We start from the raw sequence: 14,575 nt of genomic DNA, 5'->3' as shown, positions 1-14,575 counted from the left end.
ACGAAGTATCCACCAAAGCACAGGCTGCCATAGGCAGGTTGCAAGAGAAACACAAAAGGACAAATGAATGGAAGAGTCAGGTATCCACACACACACTTGTGCAGCGTACCCAGAAAGATACACACACTGGAACACAACAGGGTGATGCTATTGGGTTTGGGTGTAGGAGAGGCAATTTCAAATCCCCTCCCAAGCTGTGAGACTTTCTGGAGTATAACAGAAGGAGCATCTCCACTCCCATTGTTAAGCTCAGACACTTCTGGTGGTTCCCTTACTGTGAGAAGTGAGGTTACAGGGAACCTGGCAGAGGGCCTTCTCGGTAGTGGTGCCTGCCCTGTGGAACACCCATCAGATGTCAAACTGATAAACAACTATCTGAAGGCAGCCCTGCATAGGGAAGTTTTGTAATGTTTGATGTTGTATGGTATTTTTATATTTTTTTGGAAGCCTCTCAGAACTGCCCAGTCAGATAGGTGGCATATAAATAATAAAATTATTATTTCCAAACTTGTATTTCAGTGTACTGGTTGTGTGGTTGAATGAGCTTGACTGTGGACACAGTTTGAGTTTACTGTGGAAAACCCGTCTATAAATAAACTACAGTGGTACCTCGGGTTAAGTACTTAATTCGTTCCTGAAGTCCGTTCTTAACCTGAAACTGTTCTTAACCCGAAGCACCACTTTAGCTAATGGGGCCTCCTGCTGCCGCTGTGCCACCGGAGCACGATTTCTGTTCTTATCCTGAAGCACTATTTTTGGGTTAGCGGAGTGTGTAACCTGAAGCGTATGTAACCTGAAGCGTATGTAAACCGAGGTACCACTGTACTTTGTGGTGAAAAGTATCAAAATGACATATCCAAGGATTTTCACACACAGGATATGCTTCTGAGATGATACCACACAACTAAATTTTGTAACACATACCTCATCCCTGTTCACTACTCATTTGTCAATCCCTGACCTTTCTGGACCTGAGTAATGTGCATTTTAAACTTTCTAGGCCAGGAATCGGGAAGGTTTACCTTGCCTGGGCTGGTTCACTCCTGCGGAGGTCGCTCCATGGGCCGGATTGTGTCTGCACAGACACGATTTCCGGCATATGCATCTGCGCAGATACAATTTCCGGTGCCGCAGAAGCGAGTCCCCACTCCGTGCTGCGGGGACTCACTGAGCAGGCGGCTTGGTTCAGGGGCAGCTCGTGGGCCATTTAAACGACCCCTGTGGGCCGCTTGTGGCCCATGGGCTGCAGGTTGCCGACCCGTGTTCTAGGCAGACAGTTCAATCTACTTAACCTTTTTTACTCCATCTCTGTCATACACTTGCCTTTTTTTCCTTTAAGATTATTTCAAATTTTGATTTTGCAAAGTTGAAAGTAAACTTGATTTTTAAAGTAAACTACCGTAATTGTTCATACAAATTAACTTTAAAGGTCTCTGAGTGAAACATTTAACTATCTTGAGTATGAAATCTGTTTTTGTTCATTTCTAGCCAGAAATTGTCAAACTTGTTGGCTGGGCTATCCCATTTAAGGGGAGCATTTTGACATCATTTTCATTACAAAAATACCGGTAGCTATATATAATATTTATAATTTGGCCATAAACAAACAATCCATTCATGGAGGTCATTTCAAAGCAGGGAAATAAAGGTATCTGGATAAACAATTCGTGAAAATCTACATAAACTCACTGAAACCATCAGCTTTCAATACTCGCTGAAAATCTTAATCTTTAACTTTATTCAGAACATTGATAACAGCCACAATCTAGGCAAAACTCAGCAATTTTAAGCACTATTGATAATATAAAAATATCCTTATATGTATATCCTTATGTCTCTCCCACAGAAATTAAATCTAAATGGAAAAATCTCTCTTTAGGATTAATTTTTTTTTTGGAAACCAAAACATATTGTCCATTGTTGGTTTTTAACAGAACAACAGAAATGAAACTAAACTCAAAGATACAATTGTCCCATATAATATCACTCAAACTTTCTATTTTTTTAAAAAAATATTTTTACAATTAAATTTCAGTTTATAAACATAAGCTATTCAAGACTCTCAAGCCTAAAGCAGAATATTATATAGTGAAACAAGCATGGAATTTTCCTGCAAGTATTTTTGCATTTCACTGCAAATTTCTTTGGCCAAGATCTAGAAGTAGTAGGGCAGTCTATGCGAATCGCTTTTTTGGCCTTCAAGATGAGAGTGGTCATGAATGGCAAAGCACGACATCTCTGAAATGAAGATGAATTCCTGGGGGAAACTGGAGCAAAAGGACAATTGCATGACTCTGACATTCAGTCCCTGCCATCTTGAGATAGATCTAAAATGGTGCCATGGGTTTGATTGCCCATTGTAAAATCCCCTATGGCAGACTTGCTTGAAAGTATAAATGTCAAATTGTTTTTTAAAAAAATAAAATAAAAAATAAGTGCATACCAAAGTTGCATGTGGTCTTGAACAAAACATAGTTTGAAAATAAAATTTAAATTAAACTTTATTGCTTTTGTGGTTGTTGTTGTTTAGTAGTTTAATCATGTCCGACTCTTCGTGACCCCATGGACCAGAGCACGCCAGGCACTCCTGTCTTCCACTGCTTCCCGCAGTTTGGTCAAACTCATGTTTGTAGCTTTGAGAACACTGTCCAACCATCTTGTCCTCTGCCATCCCCTTCTCCTTGTGCCCTCAATCTTTCCCAGCATCAGGGTCTTTTCCAGGGAGTCTTCTCTTCTCATGAGGTGGCCAAAGTATTGGAGCCTCAACTTCACAATCTGTCCTTCCAGTGAGCTTTTAGTTTCAGTAATTCCTCCTCTTTCATTGAGTGTAGGGCCAGACCTATAAGCTTCTTCAGTCCTACCTGCTTGCATGGTCACTGGCGAAAGTGAGCTTATTCCCTCCTTTGGGAATCTAGATTAGATTGAGCAGGACTGGGGTGCCAACTTGAATAAAATATTGGGGAGGAGGGGAGTAAGCTCTACCCTGCATAATCGATCACAGGACACGGTGCATGCACACCATTTAAATGGCAATGCCCAGCAACTTTGTGGAGTCCTGCCCTCTCAAATATTTGATTGAGGGGAGTGAAGAGACCTTGACACCAGGAGTCGGCTCCTATGAGGAGGATTCAAATGCACACATTCTCCACTTAGGTTAACAATAATGTGTGAAGCAGTCCCAACAATATCAATAATATAGATATATAAAGTTAAAAACAGGGAGAGGTGAGAGAGCCCTTTGAAATGGCATCTGATGAAATGACCTTGAGTCCACAAAAGCATATGAATAATAAATGTGTTAGTCTTTCAGGTGACAGAAGATCCTGACTGCTTTTGCTGCAAAAGTAACTGTGAACTAGAAAATTTGAAACTGTCTTAGTGGTACAGAATATTTCCCTTGTAAACGGCCACGTCTTGTTTCTGGCGCGCACTTCCATCCATTAATTGAAAACTCCCAGACTTTGGAAAGGACTTCAAACGCAATCTAGTCCAACCCACTGCTGATCCAGGAAATAGTATAGCATTCCTCAAATGTTAAGCCTCTACTTAAAAACCTTAACTGTAAAACCTTAATGAAGGACAGCCCACCACCTTCTGAGGCAGGGGCGTAGTGTAGTGTGTGTGTGGGGGGGGACTGCTGGGGCACCATGCGCCCTTTGATTCCAGCCTCTCCCCCGAGGGGCTGGGATCCAGTTAGGGCAACATGAGGAGGACACAACAGCCACGCGCCCTTTGATCCCAGCCCCTCAGATCAAAGGGCTCATGGCTGTTGTGTCCTTCTCATGTTGCCCTAACTGGATCCCAACCTCACAAAGCAGGGCTGGCTCAGGGAGAGCTGTGTGACAAGGACATGGGTTGATGACTCTCGGACACGCAGTTTAAGGCGATTCTCTAAACCACAAAGTAGGACAGAATGAAGTCAAATAACTTCCGGAATGGATTCCATTCGACTTCCAAGATATGACTGTATCTCCTAATCTCCTCAGACCAACCCCCTCAGTTCCCTACAGTAGCTCAAAAGGGGATTGTGTTTTATGCCTGGGTGTAGCCAGGATTTTTTTGGGGGGGGCAGGACTTTTTTTAGGAGGGGACAGAACCGATTGGTCAGTTGGTTAAGTATTTCTATTGTTTTACTTGATCTAGGGGTGGGGCAGCTGCCCATGGTTCCATGTATCCCACAGTGGGCTACATTGCATGAAGTTACATTAAACTGGAATGGTGTCTTCAAGATGATTTCTAGCATTCAGCGTATTTGATGTACTTAAGGTTTTAAAATATGCCTCATACATATATTTGGGTAGAATCCTTCTGTAACCTTCTACCTTTGGGTAGAATCCTTCTGTAACCTTCCCACCCTGTTGGTAAAAGCCAGAAATTCATGTGGGGTAGATTATTTTCTCCCTGGGAAAAATAAATATTAGAAGCTGAAGTACTATCCTAAATAATAGTGCTTTTACATGTAAAACAAAAAAGATATGGATAGCTTTTAAACCCTCAGCTTCTTTGATATGAATGTGACTATTTTTAGCTTTTCTGTACAGCTGGTTGCTCGATATACATTAAAAATCCACCCTAACTTTCAATTTTATTGAAAGTTAATTGTGTGTGAGTAGGCAGTTAAAAAATAATTGGCCTATTCAAGTGGTAATGCACAACAATGGTTATAGATTATTGAAGAACAGTTATATGAGTACATCAGCTCGCTAAAAGGATAGTTTTCTTACAAAAGAAATGACTAAGTGCATTTGCTAACTATATTTATGAAGCTTTTTTCTTCTTCAAAAATCTCGCTTATTAAGTGAAGATTTAATTTGTTTTCCAGGTCATTAAAAAGGAAAGGCTTAAATCTGGTTGATCTATACAAGGCTGCAATCAGTGGGAATAATACTTTCCTAAACCAGCTCCCTATGTATGGAAGTGAGAGCTGGACCATAAAGAAGGCTGACTGCCGAAGAATTGATGCTTTTGAATTATGGTGCTGGAGGAGACTCTTGAGAGTCCCATGGACTGCAAGAAGATCAAACGCATCCATTCTTAAGGAAATTAGCCCTGAGTGCTCACTGGAAGGACAGATTGTGAAGTTGAGGCTCCAATACTTTGGCCACCTCATGAGAAGAGAAGACTCCCTGGAAAAGACCCTGATGTTGGGAAAGATGGAGGGCACAAGGAGAAGGAGACGACAGAGGACGAGATGGTTGGACAGTGTTCTCGAAGCTACAAACATGAGCCTGACCAAACTGCGGGAGGCAGTGCAAGACAGAAGTGCCTGGCATGCTCTGGTCTATGGGGTCACGAAGAGTCGGAGACGACTAAACGACTAAACAACAACGCAAACCAGCTCCCTAAAATAGAACATTAGTGGCTGAGCAACATGAGTCCCTTGGTTTGGAGATAGACTTGGGCTCTGCCCTGCACCACAGAGAACTAGCAGGCTTCTTACTGACCACTGCGTGATTAGCGATAGCTCAACAATGGAAGAACCAGACTAAAATACTTCTGAACCTATGAGAAAATAATATATGGGATACAACGATTGAGCATCTCACCAGATATAAGAAGGCAATTAAAGGCATAATGAATAGAGACACCTTCCAAGAAACATGGACCCCTTTCTTGAACTATGCTAGTGACCAAAATCAAGACCTTGTTATACCAACCACTCAATATTCTCAGTTGAAAGGTTACATTAAGTAATATGTTTGAACACTGAATGTGCAAGTTTATGTCTAAAGTCAATGAAAAGAACAAACACCATTAGATGTACTGCTGGATAAGTGTTTAATGGTTCTTGTCTTTGCTTTTGTATTTGTATAAAAATTGGTTTAAAAAGAGATATACCACAAGGCAGCTGAGGTTTAGGATCAGAGTTTTCACTTCTGTTAGCATGTTGATTACAGGAAATATAAGAAACATGACACTAGCATTACCAGTGTATAGCATCTTCAATATTCACTGAGACCTGCCTCAGACTTTTACATTGATGACATCGTTGCCATCCACATGGGCATACTGGTGTCCTTTTTGTGTAGGAAGCCATTTATGTGTAACAGCTCCCATATGGGTTGATTGATTTTGATGACACCATTAAAACTTTTTCTTGGCATTGTTAAAATTAGTTTGAACCAAAGGAAAACCATTTCACATGCAGATGGCTTCCCATTTAGTTATCCTTCTCAATAGCAACTATGGTAGCCAACAGTATAACTTGTGAAGGGGCCCTAATGGGGTGGAGATAGCTGACTGAATCATTACTTGTCTCTTTCGTCAAACCTTTTGCAGTTTTGCAAGTAACAGAACTCTCTGTATGTATATCATAATCTTCTTCGCATAGAAATAATAACAGTTACTATGAAGAAGCAAGGGATGTGGGTGGCGCTGTGGGTTAAACCACAGACCCTAGGACTTGCTGATCAGAAGGTCGGCAGTTTGAATCCCTGCGACGGGGTGAGGTCCCGTTGCTCGGTCCCTGCTCCTGTCAACCTAGCAGTTCGAAAGCATGTCAAAGTGCAAGTAGATAAATAGGTACCGCTCCGGCGGGAAGGTAAATGGTGTTTCCGTGTGCTGCTCTGGTTTGCCAGAAGTGGCTTAGTCATGCTGGCCACATGACCCGGAAGCTGTACGCTGGCTCCCTTGGCCAATAAAGCGAGATGAGCACCGCAACTCCAGAGTCAGTCACGACTGGACCTAATGGTCAGGGGTCTCTTTACCTTTACTATGAAGAAAAGTAATCTCCATTTGTAATCTCTGCTGTAGTTTAAGAAAGACCTTGTTGTGTCTTGATGCCTGCAATGATAATTAGTGATGAACAAAATATTGCAAGCCATTCTCTAATTCAGATAAAGGTATTAAAGAAGAAAAACATCAAAGCCTCTTCTCATGAAAATGAGAATAGGAAAAAGTTTTGCAGAAGGACTGTGATTAGAGTTTCTTGATTTTTTCTTTACCTTTGAAGTAGCTATGGGGCTACAGAGCTTGATATTAACTGGGATGACGGTTCTGGTGTGTGTGTGTTCACCCCCTTCCCCCCAATTTTCACATATTAATTGTCCCTCTACAGCTGCTAATGTCTTGCACCGGTACCATCTATGGAACTCTTAAAGAAAGAAAGAAAAATGTTGCGGAATCCAATCATTGCGCTCTAGTGTTGTGTATAGTTAGGTTTTAAGTGGTTTCATTTTATTGTAATTTTCCTTTGCAGCTGTAAATGACCATGAGCTTTCCCATCAACTTGTGTTCATTTTAAAACAAAGCCACAATCAAAGAACTACAATAAAGCCTTTTCTCTCTCCTCACCGAAAATAAATTGGAACATATCCTCACCTTTTCTTTGTATGCACCAGCTGATCAAGGCTAGAGTAGAAAAAATACTAACATTCCAGCAAGAAATATAGCAGAGATTAATAGGTTAAATTGTGAAGCAATGCCCTAAAGGGTAACAGCTATACACATCATGAGTATCATTTACATTTACTCACAGTGCACAAAACTGTGTCCTTGAGTCCATCTGAATGACATTTATCAATAACACAAAATGTGTCTTATGTTCATAAAACAGGTGGGGATCAAAAGTATACATTTGTTACAGTGGTGAACAAAACCAATATTTTTAATTTAGCTTGTTGTAACTGTTTGCTGGCTTTTGTGCTTAAGCGTGTAATAGAAGCAGAATGCATGTTGATTATTATTTTTTCAGATTCAAAGATATTGTTATGAGTTTCTGGGTGCCAGACTCCCTCAGATTCCTGGGTCCAGTAGGTAATAATCTCTGTTCATGTGCAGAATTCATCAAACCAGACTAATCATAATACTCCCCGCCCCCTGGAAAAGGAGGGCCACTTTTCAGAATTTTCCTTGAATATTCTCCTTTTTTTCTTGCTGTGGGCACCATTCACCCATTCCTTGCTGTTCCACTATTGATGCGAATTTAGGGCAGTGTGACCAGTTTGACCACACTGGGTGCTGAGTCTAGGGGGCACTACAGGGCGTCTCAACTATGATGCAGTGTAGAGCTGCCATACATCCAGGTTTTTGTCCGTCGGAAATAGCGTTTGGGTGGAATTTCAGAAAATCGTGAAAATGTCCTGGAAAGCGCGGATGTATGGCAAGCCATGTGGGAAATTTTATATTTTTGGCAATATGGTGAATTGGGCAGAATAGAAGGCAAGAGGTGGAGAGGAGGCAGCCGAATTTTGGAGAAATAGGAGAGCCAGTGTGGTGTAGTGGTTAAGAGCGGTAGTCTCGTAATCTGGGGAACTGGGTTCGCTTCCCCGCTCCTCCACATGCAGCTGCTGGGTGACCTTGGGCTAGTCATGCTTCTCTGAAGTCTCTCAGCCCCACTCACCTCACAGAGTGTTTGTTGTGGGGGAGGAAGGGAAAGGAGATTGTTAGCCACTTTGAGACTTCTTCGCGTAGTGATAAAGTGGGATATCAAATCCAAACTCTTCTCTTCTTCTTCTTCTTCTTCTTCTTCTTCTTCTTCTTCTTCTTCTTCTTCTTCTTCTTCACACAGGGTGCTGCTGAAATATGAAAGACCAAAATCTGCCTCTGCCCACAATGTCCTCGAATGATGCCAATCAGGAGATTTGTGTAGGATGTTAAATTATGACCAAGCTACCAACACACACACACACACACACACACACACACACACACACAACCTCCCTGCTCCCAGCGTAAAAGTCTTAGGAAAAAAAGAAAGGATATGCACTACTGTCACTGTTAATGGTAAGCCCTGCTCAAAGCAGCGGTTAGAGAATTTCTCTGCCACCTGGAGAAAATAAGTGAAATGGTCCCCTCTCCACCCCAGCTGCCATTCTTCTGGTCACAAATAGGATGGAGAATTTCAAGAAGCCATTTGCAAACAACCATTCCTTAAACCAGGCATCCCCAAACTTGGCCCTCCAGCTGTTTTGGGACTACACTTCCCATCATCCCTGACCACTGATCCTGTTAGCTAGGGATGATGGGAGCTGTAGTCCCAAAACAGCTGGAGGGCCGAGTTTGGGGATGCCTGCCTTAAACTAATGTTCCTACTTTGCGGGAACTTGAAATTAAATAAAACTACATGGCACTTTCTGGTCTATTTACCATTCCTGTACCTTACCTTGTTGTTCTTTATTTATCCCTTACATTTTATTTTGGAAATGTTATTTCAATGAAATTTTCTCTAGAAGTCAAAGCATTCTCTTTGTGCTCTTTTGTAATCCCTGCATGTGCAGGATAAAGAGAATTGGACTTTTCCATTGTTGTGAGCACATCATTCGAAAACCTTGAGTGTAATTTAACAGCTACTACTGATGTGAAACCTCTATGAAAAACAATCTCCACTGAAATGATTGAAAGTTGGTTTGGAAATTGGGAAGTCATACCTGATGGATTGCACTCCAATAAACATGTTGATCAAATTCTTTTCTGCTTATGTTCAGATACTGTTTCAATTAGTTTGGCATCAAAAGTACACAAATTATTCCTATTTTGCCAGCTCAGCAGTAGTTAAATTTCCAGTCCAAAAATTTCACCCACTTGCTGGTAACAATATGTGCTTGGCGTTTTGCTAACCTAATGTCAAGTGACTATTACCTCTGAAAGCTAATGGAGCTTAGCATGTCCATCTAATCAGTGTTCTGATAAAGAGCTTGTCTATATAATTAAGATAATTACCCAGACATGGATATAGGGATGAGATTCACCATCTAAACTGTACGCCTGGGGTTGTCCTCCTCCCAGCGCTTCACAGACATGAATTGATGTTGATTAGCTGAAACTGCCCCTTTATTCTTCTCTGGCTGATTAATGTTCAGAATGACATGTACAGGAGACCCAACAAATAATTTTGCACATCTGGAAAATGATAGGCATTGATTTTGCAATTTTCCTGTGGAATAGTTTGTCTATTCGCTGCCAAAAAAGCTTATGTCATATGTACAGAAGATGATGAACTGTGATTTAGAGTCATGGCTAATTATTAAAAAATATGCAGTGACATTGTATCAGTGTGATTCAAAAGGATAAAAGAATAAGGCATATGGAAAAACAGAGTTAAAGAGTTAAAGACAGTGCATTGACTGTTTTTGACAAAATGTTTATTTTTTTTTAAAATGATATTTATTAAAATTTCAAAAGAAAAAGATTACATTAAGAAGAAAATTAACAGTAAAAAGGTAAAATACAAAATACAAAAAAGAAAAACCAATTAAAAACAATTCATCTTTTCATCACTTCTTTTACATTTACTTGTTTCCCAGACCTCCTCATACCTCCCTCTTTTGTATTCCAATTCAATTTAGTAGTCCAGCGATTCCTTTCCCTCCTTTTTAATCCTGATCTTTAATCTTGATATATTATAACATTAAATTTTTAGATATTAAAAACCAATTTTTCCATATTCTTTTATACCATTACCGCCAGAAACTGCTTAACTTCAATCCGTCATCATTCTAACATTCATTAATTTTACAATATTTCTGTAAGTAGTCTTTAAATTTCTTCCAATCTTCTTCCACCGACTCTTCTCCCTGGTCTCGGATTCTGCCAGTCATTTCCGCCAATTCCATATAGTCCATCATTTTCATCTGCCATTCCTCCAGTGTGGGTAGATCTTGTGTCTTCCAATGCTTTGCAATAAGTATTCTTGCTGCTGTTGTAGCATACATAAAGAAAGTTCTATCCTTCTTTAACACCGATTGGTCAACTATGCCCAGGAGAAAGGCCTCTGGTTTCTTCAAGAAGGTATATTTAAATACCTTTTTTAATTCATTATAAATCATCTCCCAGAAAACCTTAATCCTTGGGCACGTCCACCAAAGGTGAAAGAATATACCTTCAGTTTCTTTACATTTCCAACATTTATTATCGGGCAAATGGTAGATTTTTGCAAGCTTGACTGGGGTTATGTACCACCTGTATATCATTTTCATAATATTCTCTCTTAGGGCATTACATGCCGTAAACTTCATACCTGTGGTCCATAACTGTTCCCAGTCAGCAAACATAATATTATGTCCAACATCCTGTGCCCATTTAATCATAGCAGATTTCACCGTTTCATCCTGAGTATTCCATTTCAGCAGCAAGTTATACATTCTTGACAAATTCTTAGTTTTGGGTTCTAACAGTTCTGTTTCTAATTTTGATTTTTCCACCTGGAAGCCAATTTTCTTGTCCAAATTGTATGCCTCCATTATCTGATAATAACGAAGCCAGTCTCGCACTTTATTTTTTAGTTTTTCAAAACTCTGCAGTTTCAATCTATCTCCATCCTGTTCTAAAATTTCCCAGTATTTCGGCCATTTGACCTCCATATTGAGCTTTTTCAGGGCTTTCGCTTCCATCGGTGACAGCCACCTTGGGGTTTTATTTTCCAATAAGTCCTTATATCTTATCCAAACATTAAACAAAGCTTTCCTGACAATATGATTTTTAAATGCTTTATGTGCTTTGACCTTATCATACCACAGATATGCATGCCATCCAAATACATTGTTAAAACCTTCTAGATCCAAAATGTCAGTGTTTTCAAGAAGCAGCCATTCTTTCAACCAGCAAAAAGCTGCTGATTCATAATAAAGTTTAAGGTCTGGCAGGGCAAATCCACCTCTTTCCTTTGCATCTGTTAGTATTTTAAATTTTATTCTGGGCTTCTTGCCCTGCCAGACAAATCTAGAAATATCTCTCTGCCACCTCTTGAAACAGTCCATTTTGTCCACAATTTGCAGTGTTTGAAACAAAAACAACATTCTAGGCACAAAAGCAAGGTGGCAGCCCAGCGAGGAGTAATGTTAAGAATTTGAAGGGGACGGTTAAGCGATATGCCAAGCAAAGCCTATAGCTATTATTTTTTGCTTTAGTCTAGGGCTCTCATTGTTTCTAAGCCATGAACTTGGCCTGGATAATCAATGAAGTCTGCAGCCTTCTGCTAATAATAACTGGATCTACAGTGTCCCCTCTGTTGCTGGTGGTTTGCCGTAGGGTTTAATCCCTCTGGAGGAAAGGAATCTATCCAGCGAGTGTGCCATGTTCTTTCTGAGTGACAGCTGTGATCAAACATATAGGAAGGCACCGAATGTCCTTGAATTCTAAGAAATCTCAGGTACTAACACTGAAGCAGGCAACTTCAGTTTCACGGATTGTACAATGTGAACGATTTGAAGATGTAACCCAAGGTGGCTTGGAGTTGTTTTGAAGTGAGTGTAATGCTCATTCATAAAAGCAGGTTATTTTCAGTCTGATTTTGCAAAATGAAATGGTAGTAAAAGCGTGCATTTAAAGCGAGCTTGGGCTTGCTCCTATCTCATCTGCTTTTAGAAGAGGTAGCAACCACAACAAACATCACTGAAGCAGTAACCAAGGCCCAGGGGTTTTGTTTTGTTTTTTTAAAAAATTAAAAACTCAACTCAAGCTAGCACACCTTCTAAAGGGTTACACATCAGAATTCCTGTTTGAACCGAATTCAAGCTAATTTTAAGCAGGACATATAGAAGGATTTCCAGTCCTATAGCAATTAATGCTTTCAGAGCTTTAAACTATTCCCTTCTAAGTTGCTTCCCAAGCTCCCCACTTCCCTTAGTGTACAAAGAAAGCATACATTTGGTAGGTTAAATATGACTTACTTACAAACCCTTCAAAGGTCAGATTCATGTGCTTTTCCATACAGCAGCAAGAAAAGACAGGAAGTGTAACTTAGTTTCAAAATGGTCAAATGTTTCTAAATTATTTGTATAATGGCTTGCTAAAGATGGCTTGCTAAAGCCATGGGGTCTAAACTTGGAGCATCTGACTTAGGCATCCTTACTGGTCAGGTTCACATGGTGGAAAATAGGGGGAACAAAGAGTTTGGTAACCTTTCCTTCCAATGTGAGGGAGTATAGCTTAGCTAAGCCTAGCAGGATAGCTTACTCTGTGGTCTTAACCCCTTCATGCATTCATTAGAGTTAAGCATATTGGTTATATGAAGCTGATTTTCCCACATTTGAAAAGAATTCAGAACTCAAGGGCCTGATGAGCTGCACCCAAGGGTATTCAAGGAGCTTGTAGATCTAATCTTAGAGCCTCTGTCTATAATTTTTGGAGAACAGGTGAGGTGGACAAATCTTCCCATCTTCAAATTGGGGAAAAAGAAGATCCAGTCAGCTTGACATTAATACTAGGAAAGGCCCTTAAACAGATAATTAAACAGTCGGTCTGTAAGAAAAAGCTTCTGTGATTACTAAGACCCTGCATGGGTTTCTCAAAAACAAATCATGCCAGATGAATTTCATTTCTTTTTTAAATGGAGTTACAAGCTTGATGGATCAGGGGAATTTCAGCAAGACTTTTGACAAGGCTGCCCATGATATCATTGTGGAGAAGTTGGCAAAATGTGGGCTGGACGAAGTAACTGTCAGGCGAATTTGTAGCTGGTTGACTGACTAACAAGCCTTTCTTGTGCTCCTATATCAAAAATTTAGGAACATTCAAGTTTTACTGCCTGTGTTTTCTGAATGCTAAAAGAAAAAGCATATGAACCTGAGAAGAGTTTGTAAGCAAACCATTTTTAGCGTATGGTCTTTCTCATCGCTAGGAGAAGTGGGAAACTTTGGAAGGAACATAGAAAGGCCTATTTTTAAGATATAATAGCCTATATTTTGACACTTTGCTCATATTTTGTGATTTTGAATCTCTGCTGGGGTTTTCTCACCAAAGAGTACTTGTCCCAAACCTGGATCTTGCTATCCAGGGAATTCTCCTTGTATTCTTTCTTGCTACCAACATCAGCTTGTGTTTTTTAAATATTTTAGTTGCAACAACTTCTACAACTATTGAATTAAATCTAAAAGTTCCCTTCTCTGAATATAAGGCAGCTAAGGCTGAATAAAGGGGTCCATTGGAGGAAGACTCATTTATAGTAGGGAACTTGTATTTATTTTTATTTTTAAGGATTTAGATAATCCTTTTTTAAAAATCTCATGTTGGCTTTTGATCAAAATCACTGAGTTAAAGCTGAAATGCATGTTTTCAAAGCAGTTGTTCTGCTCATCACAATGAGTTCTAGTTAACCGAGCTTGTTGTGATCTAGGTGAGTGCGTACGCTATTCCAAGGGCAGGAACAGTCCTAGTCCTATAGCTGACTTGCTGTGGTTTGTCCTTGACTACTTCACTTAACATCTCGCTGTGTCATTCCTTGCAGGGTTCCAGCAATGTTTCAGGCAGCTTTCCAGATCGCTTGTTTAAACAAGCAGCGACCTTAGGAGTATATACAACAGATATACTTCACTTAGGCAAATCAGTCTCCTTTTATTTTATCTTCCCTTCTCTTTGTATGTGGAAGAATTAAAGATTATGTGCAGGGATTTAAAGCAGGATCCATTAAATGGGTTATGAATATGTGATATGCTAAATGTACCCAGGATTAAGATACATAGGGTGCCACATTCCGATGAAAACATTAGTAAATACCTTTGCATTTATTTATTTATATTAATATCCATATTTATATTCTGCTTAAATTTCAAGATAAACACAAGGTTGGCTAACAAATGAAGGCATCAAAGCAATATTAAAACATGCAACAATCCTTATTCCATCCCTCCAATCAAGT

This window comes from Podarcis pityusensis (genome assembly GCF_964106645.2).
Source record: "Podarcis pityusensis genome assembly, chromosome: 2".
Lineage (NCBI taxonomy): Eukaryota > Metazoa > Chordata > Lepidosauria > Squamata > Lacertidae > Podarcis > Podarcis pityusensis.
Note: the sequence above shows the minus strand (reverse complement) of the source record.